This window comes from Ictalurus furcatus, chromosome 11, assembly GCF_023375685.1.
Source record: "Ictalurus furcatus strain D&B chromosome 11, Billie_1.0, whole genome shotgun sequence".
In the NCBI taxonomy this organism is placed as follows: domain Eukaryota; kingdom Metazoa; phylum Chordata; class Actinopteri; order Siluriformes; family Ictaluridae; genus Ictalurus; species Ictalurus furcatus.
In genome coordinates, this window is record NC_071265.1 from 305581 (window position 1) to 325113 (window position 19533).

Sequence of the window (19533 nt, forward strand, 5' to 3'; positions counted from 1 at the left end):
TTTGACCATTCTTGCCACAATGCACAATTGCTCATTGTATGTAGGCCCCAAGACGGTTAGCAGGATCTTGGTTTCCACTACTGCATTCTATGGGTTTGCTTCCTTGTGCATAGGAGGAGTGAAATAGAACACTATTAGTGTGTCCCAAATGACACACTACATTCTTATACTATGCACTATAAACTCTAGTAGTATTGTTTCAAATGGCACACTTTCGGTATTGTACTAACCGGAAGTATATTCTGTTTCCCGGTTGAGAGCAAATTACGTCAAACACACGTAATTTTTCTGTTCTGCATCTGAGCCTGATATAGCCCCGCCCCATCCGCTACGTAAGGAAACCTGTGACCGTGCATGAAGTGTCCATCTTTCCACACTTTTTTTTCGGTTGAATGAGTGCATCATCTGAAACTTAAAGTGCACTTTGTTTTTTGGGGTTTTTCAGTGTGAACACATTAAGCACACTATTTATACTACAAAATGGCATAGTATAGTACACAAGTGTGCCATTTGGGACGCACTATATTTATGAATGTGACAGGTTTTATAAAACATGGATAACTGAAAGGTGTTCCGTGTCATTTGGAAATGGCGTTAACCTAGAACATGTTCCAGAAAGATATGTTGTATATATTGTGAATACATGTCGTACATCACTGTGCCATCACGTCTTTTAATTACTGCTGAGGTTCATAGAAACAGTAATAGAGACATAACTAGTGATTCTTTTGTGTTTAGTTTTGTTTTCATTGTTTTTTTATGCAGTGTACACAACACAAAATTAATGTTTTTGCAATAATGTTTTGTTTAAAATTAAAATTACAAAAACAATTCTAATCTGTTATGTGCAGGATTGCATAGTGGTAGTTTGAATTTGCACAATGGCTCCCGAATAAGGCAAAACATGGGAGATCAAGTTCAAATCCTGATGATCCTGATCTGTAGCCTGTATTCCAGAGAGAAGAGTTGGCTGTACTATCTGGGTGGAAGGGATGGCATACTCTCTTTCCTCTATCAATTGCAGTGACCTTGCAGATGCCCAAGTAATTTATGGGCATCTGTAAGCTCATGTATGCAGAAGAGGGCAGATAGTACTATCCTCCGAGTGTGTTACGCTTCCCCGTGACACAGCATGAGCAACAGTCCAAAACAATGCTGAGGTTGGCTTTACGTGTCTTGGAGGAAGCATGTGTTTGCCCTTTGCCCACCCTCCCTGGTTGGTAGTTGGTCAAACAATATTGGGGAAAACCCAAATTTTTATTTTTTTTTTACAATGTTTGAATTATAGCAGATACACTTCTGAATGGCTGCCATGGAATTTGGTGGTTCATGACCAAAGCAGGATCACCACCAAAAGATCTTTCACCAGATCTTTGTCCTTTTTCTCCAGAACACAGGAGTCGGTTTCAGACAGGAAAGTTATTTTGTCACTCTGATTTTCAGTTTTATAGAATATAGCAAAAGGGCTTATTTGGTTAAAATACTGAATATATATTTTTGTCTTTTTCTGATGCAGATTTGAGGGGTGTCCTGCCTCCTCCTGTTGTCCTCTTTCCTACACATCATAACTTAACCTCCACAAGAATATCAAGCATTTCAACTATGATGAAGTCAGAAGAGATTAAATGTGAGGAACCTGTGGAGAGCTGCAGTATTGAACAAATCTCTGATACTTTCCACTCTAAGATCTCTCGCAGACGAGTGCAGAAAAAAAATCACCACTGCTCAGTGTGTGGAAAGAGTTTCGATCGAGAGAGTTTTCTCAGAAAGCATCAGCGGATTCACACAGGAGAGAAACCGTATCAATGCTCAGCGTGTGGGAAGACTTTCAGGCAAAAGAGTCATGTCAATCAGCACCAGCGCATTCACACAGGAGAGAAGCCGTATCATTGTTTGGAGTGTGGGAAGAAGTTTACCTGGCAGAGAGACCTTCAGCAACACCAGCGCATCCACACAGGGGAGAAACCGTTTCAATGCTCAGAATGTGGGAAGAGTTTTACACAAAAGTCTGGTCTCCAAGTACATCAACGCATTCACACTGGAGCAAAACCGTATTACTGTCTAGAGTGTGGAAAGAGTTTTAGTCGAGAAGACACTCTCCAAGTACATCATCGTGTTCACACTGGAGAGAAACCGTATTACTGCTCATTGTGTGCAAAGAATTATACTACCCTGAGTGATCTCCGAAAACACCAGCGCGTTCACACAGGAGAGAAATCATATCACTGCTCGAGGAGTGGGAAGAGTTTTACTCCACACAGTAATTTTCAGCAACACAAGCACATTAACAAAGCTGAAAATGAGGATATGATATAATTTTCAAGAAAGTGTGGGATTTAACTCGTTTTATTCTAAATACTCGTCTTGAGTCAAATTTACCACTTGTTTTGTCCATTCTTGCTAAAGTGTCCCCAAAAAGTATTTGAACATTAAGCCACACTTAACCATTTTATAGATCTCACTGCAGTAGAAAACAATATTTCAAACCAAGGGGCATGTACAGTGCCCTCCACTAATATTGGCACCCTTGGTAAATATGAGCAAAGAAGGCTGTAAAAATTGTCTTTGTTGTTTAACCTTTTGAGCTTTTGTTAAAAAAAAAAAAAAATCACAAAAATACTCTGCTCTCATATGAATTCATAGGGGTGCCAATAATTGTTGCAAACCAATATTTGACAGATATATTTTTTTGATAAACCTGTGTTGTGTTTGCAATTGTTTGATGTCCATGAGAGCAGAGTATTTATGTGAATTTTTTTAACAAAAGATCAAAAGGTTAAATGATAGACAATTTTTACAGCCTTCTTTGCTCATATTTACTAAGGGTGCCAAAATTAGTGGAGGGCGCTGTATTTTAAAGAAAGATACCCCAAGCACAATTTTCAAGCAGTCGTAATTGTAAATTGTACTGTATGTACAGTTGTGCCCAAAAGTTTGCACACCCCTTGCAGCATCTGCTAAATCTTAATACTGTTAACAAAATAAGAGGGATCATAAAAATCCTATGTTGTTTTTTTATTTAGTTCTGTCCTGAACAAAGTACTTCACATAACAGATGTTTACATATAGTCCACAAGACAAGATAATAGCTGAATTTCTAAAATTTACCCTGTTCAAAGTTTACATCCCCCTGGCCCTTAATGTATTGTGTTGCCTTCTTGAGCATCAGTGAGTGTTTGCACCTTATGTATTAGTTGTGTATGAGTCCCTCAGTTGTCCTCAGTGTGAAAAGATGGATCTCAACATCATATAGCCGCTGTTGGAAAGGGCTCAAATATGCAGAATATGCTGGAAAAGCACAGAATGTGCAGGATCTGGAGGAGACTGTAGTAGAAGGGGCTGTTAAATACAATGTACTTTTCCAAACCATTTCAGGTTTACTCATTAAAGGAGTTGTTTTTAATGTTTCTTTGACATTCTGATCAGTGCACTACTGATCAGAAGGTCGTGAGTTCAAATCCTGGCAGTGGCAGCAAGGCCCTTAACCCTCAACTGATCAGCTGTATAAATGAGATAAATGTAAATTGTTCTGGATAAGAGCCAAATGCTGTAAATGTAATAATTGTATTTTGAAGTTGGATATATTGAGATTGTAAGACATTGACATGATCGTATATATATTCTTAGATTCCTGTAATTCCATGACTGTGTGGTCAAATAGTTGGTGAATAGATGTTATATTCTTGGATAGCTGTGAACTAATAGAAATAGTGTGTTTTCTTGATTTAAAAAGTCAGGATTTGACCAGATATGAGAATATTTGTTAGGAATAACGATGATGAAAATAAAGTTCCTCCATCGGCATAATCAATGAAATTAAACAATTGCCGTAACTCTGTAATGGTTTTTAAAAATGATATAATAAAAGGGATTTCTGATATTTTGCCAGAATAGCTGACAGACTTAAATATTCTTTTTGTGGATCATTTACCTGTAATGAATTAGGTAATGCTGTAATGAATTAGGATTCTTGATGGTCTTTTTCACCACTACTGGATATTTCAGTCCTCTTGGTTTGAGAGGTTTGATTCGGTAATATGTAAATGTCTGCACTTGTATCACACCTTTTAACCTTATCGCTTCTACAAATCACTTTACACTGTTTCTCATTCACACACTCACACAGAGCTGCCATGCAGATGTTAGCCTGCCATCAGGAGCAACTTTGGGTTCAGTCTCTTGCCCAATGATGTTTCGGCATGTGGAGCCGCCGGGGATCGAACCGCCAACCCTGCGATTAGTGGACAAGCCGCTCTACCACCTGAGCCACGAGCCCCAAGAAATAGGTACTTCTGTCCTGTTCACTAAACAAAATAATGTTGAAATTTAGAAGAAATTCCATAAATCCACAATCTAAACAGGATCAAGATGTCCATGTTAGAAATTATTCAACTAATCAGGTCCAGCAGGAGCAGTGTGTGTGATGCATAGATATAAAACACAAAATACATCAAAGAAAAAGTTCTGAATTAAATGTATAATACTTCTTAAAGCTTATCTTCTTGACTCTATAAAATAATACTATATTTATAATAACTATTACATTAAATTTTATTTATAGTGTTTATAACAGTGGACATTGTCAAATCAATCACAGTTTATTTATATATCACATTTAAAAACAACACGAGTTGACCAAAGTGTGTTACACTCCCAAAATTACAATCCAAGCACATTTAAAACATACAATATAACACATGAACATGAAGAGTTATAATAAATTTAAGGACAGTTATACGCAGCAGAGTAAAGATGAGTCCTCAACAGCAATTAAAAAGATTCAGATTCATCACAAGATCTAATGTGGACAGGGAGAATGTTCCAGAGACGAGGAGCTGAAACAGAGAAGGTACGATCTCCTTTAGATTTCAGTCATGACTTTGGGACACTTTCAGTGAAACTCTGTATGATAATAAATGTTTTTGTAAAATTTCTTGGTTAAATCTGCAGATTACAGTGGTGGAAGAAGTGAACCTGTTTTATCAAGTAGAGAAGTTGATCAGAAGTTGACAATTTTATAAGTTTTTATATTTACAATTTATTTTATTACTGATAGTGTTCTTCTAAATGTCTTTTTTTTTCATTAAATGATTATTACTGTTTTGAATGTCCCATGGTTCATGAATTGTTGTTTTATGTAAACAATGGATCAACAAAAACATGGATTGTGTGCTCATTTATTTATTTATATAGACTGATTTGTTTTTTATTTATGATTAATGATGCATCAATGTGTGAATATTAAAAATAAATTATGAACATTGAGGTTAAGAGAACATTAGGGGAACATTCTACAACCTTAAAACAACGTTCTATTTCTGTAAAGAAACTTTTCCTAGCTAACAAAAAACAAACCTTAAAATGTCTGTTCTGGGAACTTTCTGGGAACAAAAAATTATTAGCAGGGTGGGTGGAAATAGTGAAATGGTCATGAAATGAGATTTGATGTCTCTTGGGGTCACTTTGAGCTGGAAAACTGTTTGTAAAATCTGTTCAATTTGGAAGACACAGTGACACATATCAACATTTCAACCGGAGATGTGAGAACTTCACAATTTCAAAACGGAAATATGTCATAGCCCTGAGTGTAAGTAACATATTGCCTGGGGAAGAAACATCTGTTTTGCTGCTCAAATCTTCGTTTAATGTGTGTTATATTGTTTAATTTAGTTTTATTTTCCCTTTGCTAACCGGTTCATGAGCGCTAATACAATGCTCCAGTAGGTGTCGCTGTGAGCGTCTAGGTCGCGTTCCGCCACACAGTCACAGAAATAGAAGAAGACGTGCGGCAGTTTTCCTGATTGATGAGCTGAGCTCTCCGACTCTACTAATCATCTTTACATTCAAATATTTCTGACAGGGTTTTACCTCCACAGTTCCATCTGATCCGTTGTGGGTGTATTTGAGGAGGTTAACTGCGTTCTGCTGTAAAGATCAAGGTAAGTTCAACTCGGCTAACAGTGGCTGAATCCTAAATGGATTTCTACTTCCTGTGCTAGTGCACTACACAGCCTATAAAATAGTGTTGTTTACACACTCTGTAGTGCACTATATATCCTATTAGGACCCATTTGGAACGCAGCCCTAGTGAAACCTTGAGCTTTGTTTTTACTTTCGTCTGGATCCGCAGCGTGAGTCTCCACTGGCTGAGCGCGCACCTCCCAAAACAAACTAGGCGTTTATACTTGACGCGCTAGCCGTTGTAATATTCTTTGAAACGAAAGGGGACGACTCTGAGTAATCGTCCTATAAACCAACAGGAAGTAGCTGAGAGAAGTAGTAGTTTGTCGGAACAACCAAAGCAACGCTTACAAACATGGCGTCTCGGGTGGAGTTACTGAATGCTGAGGAGGAATTGTTGTGTTTGTTGTTGTTGATGTTTGTTTTCAGTAAACTTCACTATAACCCACAGTATGAAAAAAGAGCAACAATATATAGCTATAAATATGTTTAAACATTTAATTTCATTAAGATTTTTATTAAACATGGACCTTTACTTTAATTAAATAGACTTATTATTTATTGTAGGCTCATTTTGTAAATGTTAGCAATTACTGTAGACAGAAACAAAAAGTCGAGCTTCCTGCAGATGTCATTTCTCACATTTACAAAATCAGGTGATTATTATATTCTCCCATCAGTGTAAACGCCTCTTTATGTATAGAGACAAAAGAAAGATATTACAGAATGATCACTCTGTATGTTCACCATCAGTGTAAACATCTCTGTGTATAAAGACAGCAGAATGAGGTGTAATCACTGTCTGACGGTGTAGTGTAGTGACTGTGTTTATTTGCTGAAGATACTGATGAATGAGAACATGGTGCACCCCAAAACACTTTCAGCTTTGGCTTTATTCTTTCAACAGAATGCACAAAGCAAATCCAAATCACTATTTTTAAAAACCTTTCAATGAATTTTGTGCCATCTGGTTCTCTCGATGATCCCGCATGGATGGCCTTTTGACAAGAGTTGCCTCGAAGTCATTCATTTCCAGATGCGGCGCCACGTGGCAAGTTACAAAAAATGGCGTGCAAACCGCCACCAGAAATGAGGCCTCGTGCACTCCATGCGCACTATTGCGGATACGTTGAGTATAAACCAGGCTTTACAGTGTGTGCAGATAATTATTGATAAATTATTACATTGACGCTAATAATAATCTGGTTTCATTTTATTAATAGAAACGTTGATTTGAGCGGCTTTAAATAATATAATTTCGTATTAGTTTAGTTTTATATATACGGATCAAGTTTAAATTGCTTGTTTGTTTACATATACAGCATTTAACAGATGCCTGGGGTCATGAAACCCCCTTCATTCAGCTCAGGTCTACTTCACAATGTTTTTGAGAAATGCAACTTAAATGGTCGTGGACGGCCGTGAGAAGAAGGGAGGGGGAGGGGAGTGGGCGTGGAAGAGGGGGGTGTGCATGTGACTCTCACTAAGGGTACCTTTACATGACAACGATGTGCTAAAAACAGAAAAGTTTTTCCTTTGCGTTTTTGAAAAGTTTTGCGTACAGATGACAACATTGTCGAAACGATCCCCGTTCACACAGATCCAAGAAAACGACTGAAAACGCTGTAGTATGCATGCCAGGCCAGTAGTTTGCGCTGTCACTTTGTAAAGAAACACTATGCGCCTGCGCACGTAAGCATTCACGTCAATGTGTCTGCCATATTGATCCGGACAAGACTACCCTATAAACAAATACAAGTAAACGGGGGAGCTGCGGGTTTTCTGGATAAAAAGCACAATAACGTTTACATTTCTCAAATGATTTCAATGGTTTATGATCCACGTGGAGAAGAAAAAAGTTCCTTTGAAATCTCGATAGTTAGACTTTGAAAATTATTCATTGTCATAAGAAATTGTGAAAACTCACTCTTGTCAAACATAGATTCTGATTTTTTTTCTTGGTTAATAAATGCTGAGACATCCCTAATGTGATCTAATTTAATGTAATTTATTTTGTGTGGTTAATTTAAAAAAAAACCCTTCTATAAATGTGCTAATACTACATGGTCAAATAGTGCAGTTGTGTAACCAGGAAATTCATTACAGTTTTTGTTAAACTTCTCCACTGTTCACTGATGGAGACTTGAGTGCAGAACTGTTTGTGGTGATTGTAGTCCTAAAGCAGGGCTCTACGGTAACAATTTCTTTTAGGAGCACGGTTGAAGTTTAGTTTTTTCTGGGGTTTTTTTTTTTTAGAGATGGTAACATGAATGTGCCACAATACAAGTAGGCATGAGAGAACTTGATCTTGTCTATGACAGAATTTAGGAACATAGTTGAGCCATGACGCATTCATTTACCTTCTGATAAACTAAATTTAATATTTTCAGTTAATTTTACAGACTGTATGGATTCAAATTCGGAGTTCGATGGAGTAGGATGCGAAGTTGGAGGCTCCTGCTGATTTCGATTAAAATTGTAATTAATTTGCACTTTTTGGTCATACAATAGATTTTGACTTCTCCTACTCCGTTTCCTTGTTTGCACTTTTAACTTTTTGGTACATTAAAATGTCTGGAAAGAACACAAAAACCCGTGTTAACATTTAGACACGACTGAGGCCAAGTGTGCATGCCGTGAGCGAGTCCCCTTCTTCCCCTGAATCCGCGTCACTGAGCGGTGACTTTGACTTCGCTGCACTCAGGCTCGAGCTGTTGGCTTTACTGAGGAAGGACATTGCCGATATTTTTGAAAAGGAGCTCCAGGAGATTCTTAGGGATGCGCTGTCTGCTGTTCAGTTTGACCTGCAGGCCATGAAAACACAGCTGGCTAGTGATAAAGTTGCTACCGAGGCTACCATGTCAACACTGAAAGGTACTGTTGTGGAAATGGAGCACGCTCTCTCCGGTTGCACCGATGACATTGCTCACATGAAGACTACTATTGAGTCTCTCACTGCGACCGTGACTCAATTAGAGAATAAATGTGAGGATTTGGAGTCGAGGTCACGGCGCAATAACATTAGGATAGCGGGAGTTCCTGAGGGCGCTGACACATGTACAACTGCTGCTGTAGCGGCCTTGTTAAAAGAGGCGTTTGGTCTGGAGAAGGAGCCGGTTTTGGACCGGTCCCACAAGACCCTTCAGCAGAAGCCCAAGCCTGGTGAACGACCACAAGCTATTGTGTGCAGATTCCACTATCACAGTGACTGTGTTGACATTTTACGCCGTGCGAGAGAGCTCCAGCGGATTAAAGTGAGGGATTTGACCATCTCCGTTTTCCCTGACTACACAGCCAAGATAGCCCGGGCCCGAGCCGCATTTTACGAGGTTCGGCGTCAACTTCGTGGTATTGAGGGCGCTCACTATGGAATACTTCATCCAGCTCGGCTTTGCGTTACATATAACAATGTTCAGAAGGACTTTATTTCAGCGGAGGAAGCAGGAGACTATGTTAAACTCTTGATATCGGGGTGAACTGCATCACCTACACAGCGGCGTCTTTTTTGCTCTTCTCTTATATTTATTTTTTGCACTCGGCCTTCCAGCTCTACAGTATTTGGATTTTTATTGAAGATATCGTCGTTGCATTACTTCGCCTAGATTTTGTGGACTCACTCCTCTTAAATCTACCTCTGTAATAATGTGGTTCTCTGTTTTGAGCCTCTGACTGGGTTAGAGTTTCTGTTTATTTAATTGTATTAGTGCTTTTTCCCTCGGCTTTACGTCCTACACTGTTATATTATTTGTTACAAGTCTTTAAAAGTTAAGCACATTATATTTGTTATTGTGCGCAGACTGTTTATCAGACTTGAAGTCAGCAAGGGGCTTTTTCTCTTACTGGAACTTTTTGTCTTGGTAATTTTGTTGGTTAGTTCAGCTTACTCTCCGAGTTGTTTTCACATTGTGGACAACTTTTGGTTATTGTGGGAAACACTGCTGTCTCTTTTTATTTATTTATTTATTTATTGACATAGATTGATGCATGCAGGATGTTCCAAAAAAAGTTGGGACAGAAACAATTTAGGACTAATAGCGATGTGAGAAGTTGAAATAAGAAGGTGCTGTGAAACAAGTGAGGCAATCGTCTAATCATGGTATATAAGGAGCCTCCAAAACAGGCCTAGTCCTTCAAGAGCAAGGACGGGTCAAGGCTCGCCAATCTGCCAACAGCTGCATCAGTGAATAATCCAACACTTTGAGAACATCATTTGTCCCCAAAGGTAAATCGGCAGGATTTTGGGCATTTCACCTTCTACACTGCACAAATATATATATTGGGAATACTTTGGTAAACCTTTGTCAGTTGACACCATTTGCCGCTGCGTCCACAGATACAAGTTAAATATCTGTATACCATATCTGTATAACTTTAATATCTGTATACCGTGTTTATATTTCTGTAAAGCTGCTTTGAGACAATGTCTATTGTAAAAAGCGCTATACAAATAAAATTGAATTGAATTGAAAAGTTAAGGCTTTACTATGCAAAGCAGAAGCCATATATCAATACTGTCCAGAAGCTCCGCTCACTTCTCTGGGCTCGGTCTCATCTGAGATGGACAGTAGCACAGTGGAATCGTGATTTGTGGTCCGACGAGTCGACATTTCAAATAGTTTTTGGAGAAAATAGATGTCATGTTCTATAGGCCAAAAAGGAAAAGGACCATCCGAACTGTTATCAGTGTCAGGTCCAAAAGCCAGTGCCCATGGTATGGGGGCGTGTCAGTGCCCATGGAATGGGGCCGTGTCAGTGCCCACTGTATGGGTAACTCGAACATTCTATTTTCTCCTGTAGGCGGGAGAGCCGACCGCTAAGGGTTAATACTCTGCCAACCCCAAAAAGGCACGTACCTGTTTTTTTTCACGTAGGCTGGGGGTAGTCCTTAACTGCCTCGATCTTCTTTGTTTTCGGTTTTAGGAGGCCCCGGCCAATACGGTGTCCTAGGTACTGTGCCTCGGTCAGTCCCAGGTGACACTTTTTCGGGTTGGCTGTTAGCCCGGCCTTCTGGAGCTCCTTCAGGACCTCCTCCAAGTGGAACTGGTGATCTGACTAAGTGGAGGAGTGCATGACCACATCGTCTAGGTAGGCAGCTGCGAATGTATGATGTGGTCATAGGATGGTGACCATCAGTCTCTGGAACGTTGTGGGTGCTCCGTGTAACCTAGAGGGGAGAACCCGGTACTGCCAGTGGCCATTTGCAGTCCTGAAGGCAGTTTTTGGTCTTGCTTCTGGGGCCAGTGCTACTTGCCAGTAACCTTATGTGAGGCCTAGTGTGGATATGAATTGGGTTCTCCCCAATCACTCCACTAGGTCATCCACTTGGGGGAGGGGATAGTTGTTGAATACTGAGACCTGGTTCAGCTTCCAGAAGTCATTGCAAAGGAGAATTCTTCCGTCGGGCTTTGGCATAACTATGATGGGGCTGGTGGACTCCTCTATGATAATGTTGTCTTGAAGCATTCGGCCAAACTCTGAGACGCATAAGGCCGCTGTCTAGCCACAACTCCTGGACGGGTCATAATCTCGTGGTGGTCCACCAGTTCCATCAGCTCCTGTCTTTGTGTGGAGGTTAGGTCCTCTCCCTGTTGGACCAAGGCACATTTGCTGTGATCTGTGTCTAAGGTAGCAAAAGCAGACATCATTGGAGCAGGCTCAAGCCACTTCTTTAACAGGTTTACATGGTATGTTTGTGTGTCTGCTCGCTTACTGGGCTGTTGCTGGCAGTAGTTCACGGCACCCATCCTCTCGAGGACTGTATATGGACCTTGCCATCGGGCCAGGAATTTACAGGAGGCATTCAGCACTAGCAGGAGCACCCGATTGGCAGGCTGGAACTCCTCGTGGTTGTGTCGTGCAGTTGTATGTTCATTTTTGTTCTTCTCCAATGGCTTTCATGTGTTCTTGTACGATTGGGGCACTCGGTCGATCCGCTCCTGGATGTCTTGCATGAACTCAATGACTGAGCGAAATGGTGAGGGCTGTTCCTCCCATGCTTCCCAGGCCACGTCCAGTAGTCCTCAAGGTCGCCGTCCGAAGAGGAGCTTGAATGGTGTGAAGCCCGTGGATACTTGAGGGCACTACCGGATGGTGAAGAGGACGTTGGGCAGGAGGAGGTCCCAGTTCCTTCCTTCCTCATCTACCACCTGGTGCAACATCCGTTTCAGGGTCTGGTTAAACCGTTCGATGAGCCCATCCTTCTGTGGGTGGTAGACAGCCGTCCTCAAGTGTTTAACCTGCAACAGCAGACACAGATCAAACATTAGTTTAGATGTAAAAGCCGTACCTTACTCTGTTAGTATGAATAGGAGCACAAGTTCTTTAGCAATGTTGCGGGAGGTGGCTTTATGTAGTGGCACCACCTCGGAGTACCTGGTGGTGTAGTCCATGATGACCAGGATGTATTCATGACCCTGGGATTATTTTGGGAGCGGCCCTACGAGGTCCATGCCAATCCTCTCAAAGGGGGCACCTATGATGGGTATGAGGGGTGCCAGTGGGGGCTTCCTTGGGGTGGTGCGTTGGCACTGGGCGCACTGTTGATAGAAGCCTCAGACCTCTGCATCCATTCCAGGCCAGATAAAGTGGTCCTTCAGGTTGTCTAGCGTGTTTTGTGCCCCCAGGTGACCCCCAAGTGCATGGGCATGGGCCAGGTGCATCAGTAACTGCGTCCATGTCTTGAGGACTACCAGGAGGTCGCAGGTTTCTTCTCTGTGGTTGGAGCTGTAGTAGAGTAGCCTTAAGATAGAGTTTCCTATAACCAGAGCTCTTTCAGGTGACCCAGGGGGTGCTTCACTGAGGAGCGCAAACCTGTTGGACACATTAAGAGGAGAGGAATGGTGCTCCCGGTGGCGAGCTTTGGCTTTGCGATTATGCCACCGTCATCCATTCGCCCTGCTGGGAGCGCTCTAATGAATGAGTTGGGGGATTGCTATCTCCACCTGAGGCATCCAGACAGGGAAAAAGTGTGATCTCTGTGACTTTAACTGTGGCATGGTTGTTGGTATTAGATGGGCTGCTTTGAGTTTTTCAGAAACTGCTGATTTCCTGGGATTTTCAAATACAACAGTCTCTCAAGTTTACACAGAATGGTGCAAAAACAACCTGTGTATGGAGGTTCTGCAGGCTGAAACACCTTGTTGATGAGAGAGATCAGACGGGAATGACCAGTCTGATCTGAGCTGATAGGAAGTCTATAGTAACTTATATGAACTCATTACAACCATGGCGAGCAGAAAAGCATCTCAGAATGCACGACACTTCAAACCGTGAGGTGGATGGGCTACAACAGCAGAATACCACATCAAGTTCCTCTTTTGTCAGCCAAGAACAGGAATCTGAGGCTATCATTCACTCAGTTCAGATTCACCCAAACTGGACAGCTGAATACTGGAAAAAGACCAGGAGATTTTTTTTTCTAATCTTCAGCTACTCAGTTTGTCAGTTTGAGTCTGTGCCGATGATAGCCTCGGATTCCAGTTCTTGGCTGACTTGGAACCCGATGTGATCTGTTGTTGTAGTCCGTCCACCTCAAGGTTTGATGTTTTGTGCATGCTAAGATGCTTTTCTGCGCAGCCACGTTTGTAAAGAGTGATTGAGTTACTATGTTTCATAGCAGCCTGAACCAATCTGGCCATTTTTTTTAAACCTCTTTTATGAAGAAGGTGTTTCCATCCACAGAACTGTTGCTTACTCATAATTTTTTTCACACCATTCTGTGTAAATTTTAAAGACTGTTGTGTGTCAAGATCTTTTCTGAAATACTCAAACCAGCTCATCTCCAAAACGTGGGGTGTTACTGGTATGCAGTGGTTAGCACCTACAAAAAGTGGTCCAAGGAAGGACAACTGGAGAACCAGTGACAGGCTTATGGGTGCCCAATGCGAAGGCTAGCCTGTCTGGTCTTATCCCATAGAAGAGCTACTATAGCACAAACTGCTAAAAAGTTCATGCTAGCTATGATTGAAAGGTATCAGAATACAGCATGCTGTGTAAGGAGCTGTATAACTGGAGACTGGTCAGAGTGCACATTCTGACCCCTGTCCACTGCCAAAAGCACCTACAATGGGCCTGTGAGAATCAGAACTGGACCATGGAGCAATAGAAGAAGGTGGCCTGGTCTGATGAATCACGTTTTCTTTTACATCATGTGGATAGGGTGTGCGTGTGCATCGCTTACTTTTTGAAGAGATGGCACCAGGATGCACTATGGGGAGAAGGCAAGCTGGCAGAGGCAGTGTGATGCTCTGGGAAACATTGGGTCCTGGCATTCATGTGGATGTTACTTTGACATGTACCACCTACCTAATCATTGTTGCAGACCAAGTACACCCCTTCATGGCCACTGTATTCCCTAATGGCAGTGGCCTCTTTCAGCAGGATAATGCGCTCTGACACACTGTAAAACTGGTACATTTACATTTGTCATTAGGCATTTACCCTTATCCAGAGCAACTTTATCAATTCATCTCATTTATACAACTGCACAGTTAAGGGCCTTACTCAAGGGCACAGCAGTGGCAACTTGTGGGGTGCTGGAATTTGAACTCACAACCTTCTGGGTACTACTGTCCACACCCAGAAGTGGTACCTCAGATCCGAGAGATGTTTGGGAAGACAATCTTTGACCATTCTTGCTACAATGCAAAATTGCTCACTGCTTGTGGGCCCTGAGATGTTTAGCAGGTTCTTGGTTTCCGCTAGTGCATTCTGTGGGTTTGCTTCCTTGTGCTTAGGAGGAGTGAAATAGAACACTACTTCCATATGTGATAGTGGTTTTATAAACCATGGATAACTGAAAGGTGTTCCTTGTCAAATAAGGAAAGTTTTCATTTTTTGCCCACCCTCCCTGGTTGGTAGTTGTCATGTGATAGAGGAGCGTTAGGTAGTGTGTGCAAGTTTGCTTGACAATATTGGAGAAAACCCCATTTTTTTTTTTTTACAATGTTTGAATTATAGCAGATGCACTTCTGATTAGCTGCCATGGAATGGTGTCCCATCCAGGGTGTGTTTTTGCCTCAATGGCCAGTGTTCCCAGAGTATATATAAAATATCAAGAGTTATAAAGGGTAATAAAGTGATGGTTGTCAGTATGGTGTAAGGGAAAGTACCTGGCTGAGAAGTGGTTCATGACCAAAGCAGAATCACCAACCGAAGTTCTTTCACCAGCTCTATGTCCTTTTTCTCCAGAACATAGCAGTTGGTTTCAGACAGGAAAGTTATTTTGTAGTTCTGATTTTCAGATTTATAGAATATAGCAAAATTGTTTATTTGGCTAAAATATTAAATCAATATTTTGCCTTTTTCTGATGCAGATTTGAGGGGTGTCCCGTCTCCTCCTGTTGTCCTCTTTCCAACACATCATAACTTAACCTCCACAAGAATATCAAGCATTTCAACTATGATGAAGTCAGAAGAGATTAAATGTGAGGATCTGGAACCTGTGGAGAGCTGCAGTAGTGAACAAATCTCTGATACTTTCCACTCTAAAAGCTCTCGCAGACGAGTGCGGGAAAAAAATCAGCACTGCTCAGTGTGTGGAAAGAGTTTCGATCGAGAGAGTTTACTCAGAAAGCATCAACGGGTTCACACCGGAGAGAAGCCGTATCAATGCTCACATTGTGGGAAGAGCTTCAGGCAAAAGAGTCATGTCAAAACTCACGAGCGCATGCACACAGGAGAGAAACCGTTTCAGTGCTCGGAGTGTGGGAAGAAGTTTAGCTGGCATTGTCACCTCCAGCGACACCAGCGCATCCACGCAAAAGAGAAGCCGTATCAATGCTCGGAGTGTGGGAAGAAGTTTGCCTGTCAGGGAGACCTCCAGCAACACCGGCGCAATCACACAAAAGAGAAGCCGTATCAATGCTCGGAGTGTGGGAAGAAGTTTATTTGGCAGAGTCACTTCCAGCGACACGAGCGCATTCACACAGGAGAGAAGCCGCATCGATGCTTAGAGTGTGGGAAGAAGTTTACTTGCCAGAGAGACCTTCAGCGACACCAGCGCATCCACACTGGAGAGAAACCGTATCAGTGCTCATATTGTGAGAAGAGCTTTAATGAGACATGTATTCTCATGAATCATCTCAGAGTTCATACAGGAGATAAGCCGTATCACTGCTCACAGTGTGGCATGAGTTTTACGCAAAGGAGTCATCTCCAAAGACACCAACGCATTCACACTGGAGAGAAACCGTTTCACTGCTCAGAGTGTGGGAAGAGTTTTACAGGAAAGGGTCATCTGCAAGATCACCAGCGCGTTCACACTGGAGAGAAACCATTTCACTGCCTAGAGTGTGGGAAGAGTTTTAAGCGAAAAGCTAATCTCAAACTGCATCAACGCATTCACACTGGAGAGAAACCGTATCAGTGCCTAGACTGTGGGAAGAGTTTTAGTCAAGAGGGCACTCTCCAAGTACACCAACGCATTCACACTGGAGAGAAACCGTATTACTGCTCACTGTGTGGAAAGAATTTTACTAGTGCGAGTCATCTCCGAAAACACCAACGCACTCATACAGGAGAGAAACCGTATCACTGTTCACAGTGTGGAAAGAATTTTACTAGCGCGAGTCATCTCCGAAAACACCACCGCGTTCATACAGGAGAGAAACCGTATCACTGTTCACAGTGTGGAAAGAATTATACTAGTGCAAGTCATCTCCGAAAACACCAGCGCATTCACACAAGAGAGAAAACCGTATCATTGCTCGGAGAGTGGGAAGAGTTTCAGTCCACACAGTGATTTTCAGCAACACAAGCACATTAACAAAGCTGAAAATGAGGATATGATAATATTTTCAACAAAATGTGGGAATTAACTACTTTTATTGTAAATGTTTATTTTGTGTCAAAGGAACCACTTTATCTAATGTTTTGGAATGTTTTGGAATGTTTTGTCCATTCTTTCTAAAGTGTCCCCCTTGGTAAATACGAGAGAAGAAGGCTGTGAAAAATTGTCTTTATCATTTAACCTTTTGAACAGTTGTTAAAAAATTCACAAAAATACTCTGCTCTCATGGATATCAAACAATTGCAAACACAACACAGGTTTATCAAAAAATATCTTTGTTAAATATAGATGTGCAATAATTATTGGCATCCCTATGAAATCATGAGTGTATATATATTGGAAGTAGATTCCCATTGATATTTTACATTTTTTTAGTACACCTGGGTGACTACGAACAGGAAATTGTTCAACCATGACTTCCTGTTTCACAAGGGTATAAATATGAGGTAACGCATAGGCCAAATTCCCTTAGTCATTCATAACAATGGGTAAGAGCAAGGAATGTAGCTGTGATGTGCAGCAAAAGGTTGTTGAGCTTCACAAAATGGGAAGTGGCTATAAGAAAATAGCACAAGTATCAGGGCAATAATTAAGAAGTTCCAGTCAACTGGAAATGTTATGACTCTACGTGGAATTGGACGCGTGTCTATATCGTCTCAACGATAGTTCAAAGTCTCCAAAACTACAATGTGAAGTCACCTACATCACCACAAGTTGTTTGGAAGGGTTTCAAGAACAAAGCCTCTACTCTCATCCAAAAACAAACTCGAGTGTCTTCAGTGTGCCAGACACTACTGGAACTTCAAATGCGATCGGCTTCTATGGTCAGATGAAACCAAAACAGAGCTTTTTGGTAATAAACACCAGAGGAGGTTTTGGAGCACACAGAGAGGTAGCCATATGGAAAAGTACCTCATGCCCACGGTTAAATATGGAGGTGGAGCTTTAATGTTTGGGGCTGTTTTTCTGCCAGAGGACCTGGACATTTTGTTAGGATACATGGCATCATGGACTCTATCAAATATCAACAGATATTAAATGAAAACCTGAATGCCTCTGCCAGAAAGCTTCAAATGGGCCGTGGTTGGATCTTCCAGCAGGAAAATGATCCAAAACATACATCAAAATCAACACAAAAATGGTTTACTGACCACAAAATCAAGGTCCTGCCATGACCATCCCAGTCCCCTGACCTGAGCCCCATAGAAAACCTGTGGGGTGAACTGAAGAGGAGAGTCCACCAGCGTGGACCTCGAAATGTGAAGGATCTGGAGAGGTTCTGTATGGAGGAATGGTCTCAGATCCCTCGCCATGTATTCTCCAACCTCATCGGGCATTATAGGAGAAGACTCAGAGCCGTTATCTTGGCAAAAAAAGTTCCAATAATTGTTGTGCACACACATTTCACACATATATATATTTTTTTGATAAACCCGTGTTTTGTTTGCAGTTGTTTGATATCCATGAGAGCAGAGTATTTTTGTAAATATCTTTAATAAAAGCGCAAAAGGTTAAACAATAAAGATAATTTTTCAAAGCCATCTTTGCTCATATTTGCTAAGGGTGCCAATATTAATAGAGGGCACTGTATTATAAAGAAAGATACCCCAAGCAGACTTGTCAAGCAAAGATTTCCCCAACAGTAGATTTAAAATGAGTAGATTATTATTTTTGATATTTGTTTAAATAGGTATACTGCTCATAACTAGACAAAAATAGTAAGTGGGGTTTCCATCACTATGAAATTTTAGATGACTGGAAAATAAAATAAAATAAAAACTTTTCCAAACTATTTCAAGTTTACTCATAAAAAGAGTTCTTTTTAATGGTGTTTTTTAATAATTTGGCAAATGGTACCTCAGTGGTTCAGACAGTGTGCTACTGATCAGAAGGTCATGAGTTCACATCCCAGCACTAATGAGCTGCCACTGCTGGGCCCTTGAGCAAGGCCCTTAACCCTCAACTGATCAGCTGTACAAATGAGATAAATGTAAATTGTTCTGGATAAGGGCCAAATGCTGTAAATGGAATAATTGCATTTTGAAGTTGGATATATTGAGATTGTGAGACATTAACAAGATCAAATATATTTTTAGATTCCTGTAATTCCATGACTGTGTGGTCAAATAGATGGTGAATAGATGTTATATTCTTGAATATCCATGAACTAATAGAAATTGTGTGTTTTCTTGATTTAAAAGTCAGGATTTGACCAGATGTGAGAATATTTGTTAGGAATAACGATGATGAAAAGAAAGTTCCTCCATCGGCATAATCAATTAAATTAAAATATTGTCGTAACTCTGTAATGGTTTTTCTAAATGAAATAATAAAAGGAATTTCTGATATTTTGCCAGAATAGCTGACAGACTTAATGTTTTTCTGGATCATTTACCTGAATTAGGAAGTGACCTATTAGGGAAATTAGGTAATCATTCCTTTAAACAGGCAGTTAAACTACTGTGTGCTTACATTTCCATTGTGAGGAGAGCACATGGCTTCTCTTTTTCACCACTACTGGATATTTCAGTCCTTCTGGTTTAATTGCGTAATATGATGTAAATCTTTTCTGGATGATGAAAATGCTTCAGCTTCATCAGAAGTAAGATGCTTGAAGAATCAGGAGACCAAGAGCCAGCTGCTTTATTATACACCCAAAGACAAGCTGGCCACTATAGCATTTCATAGTCTTAATCTTAGTCTAAACATAATCTGGATACAGTTGGCTTTTATATTCATAGGTACATGCAAGCAACATACCTAATTATATACCAATAAGAAAA

General features: G+C 40.9%; 1 pseudogene; it reads left to right on the forward strand.

The window, feature by feature from the left end:
• The window catches only part of LOC128615105 (zinc finger protein 850-like), a 35794-nt pseudogene extending 18863 nt beyond the window's left edge, over positions 1-16931 (forward strand).
• Positions 16932-19533: the final 2602 nt, after the last annotated feature.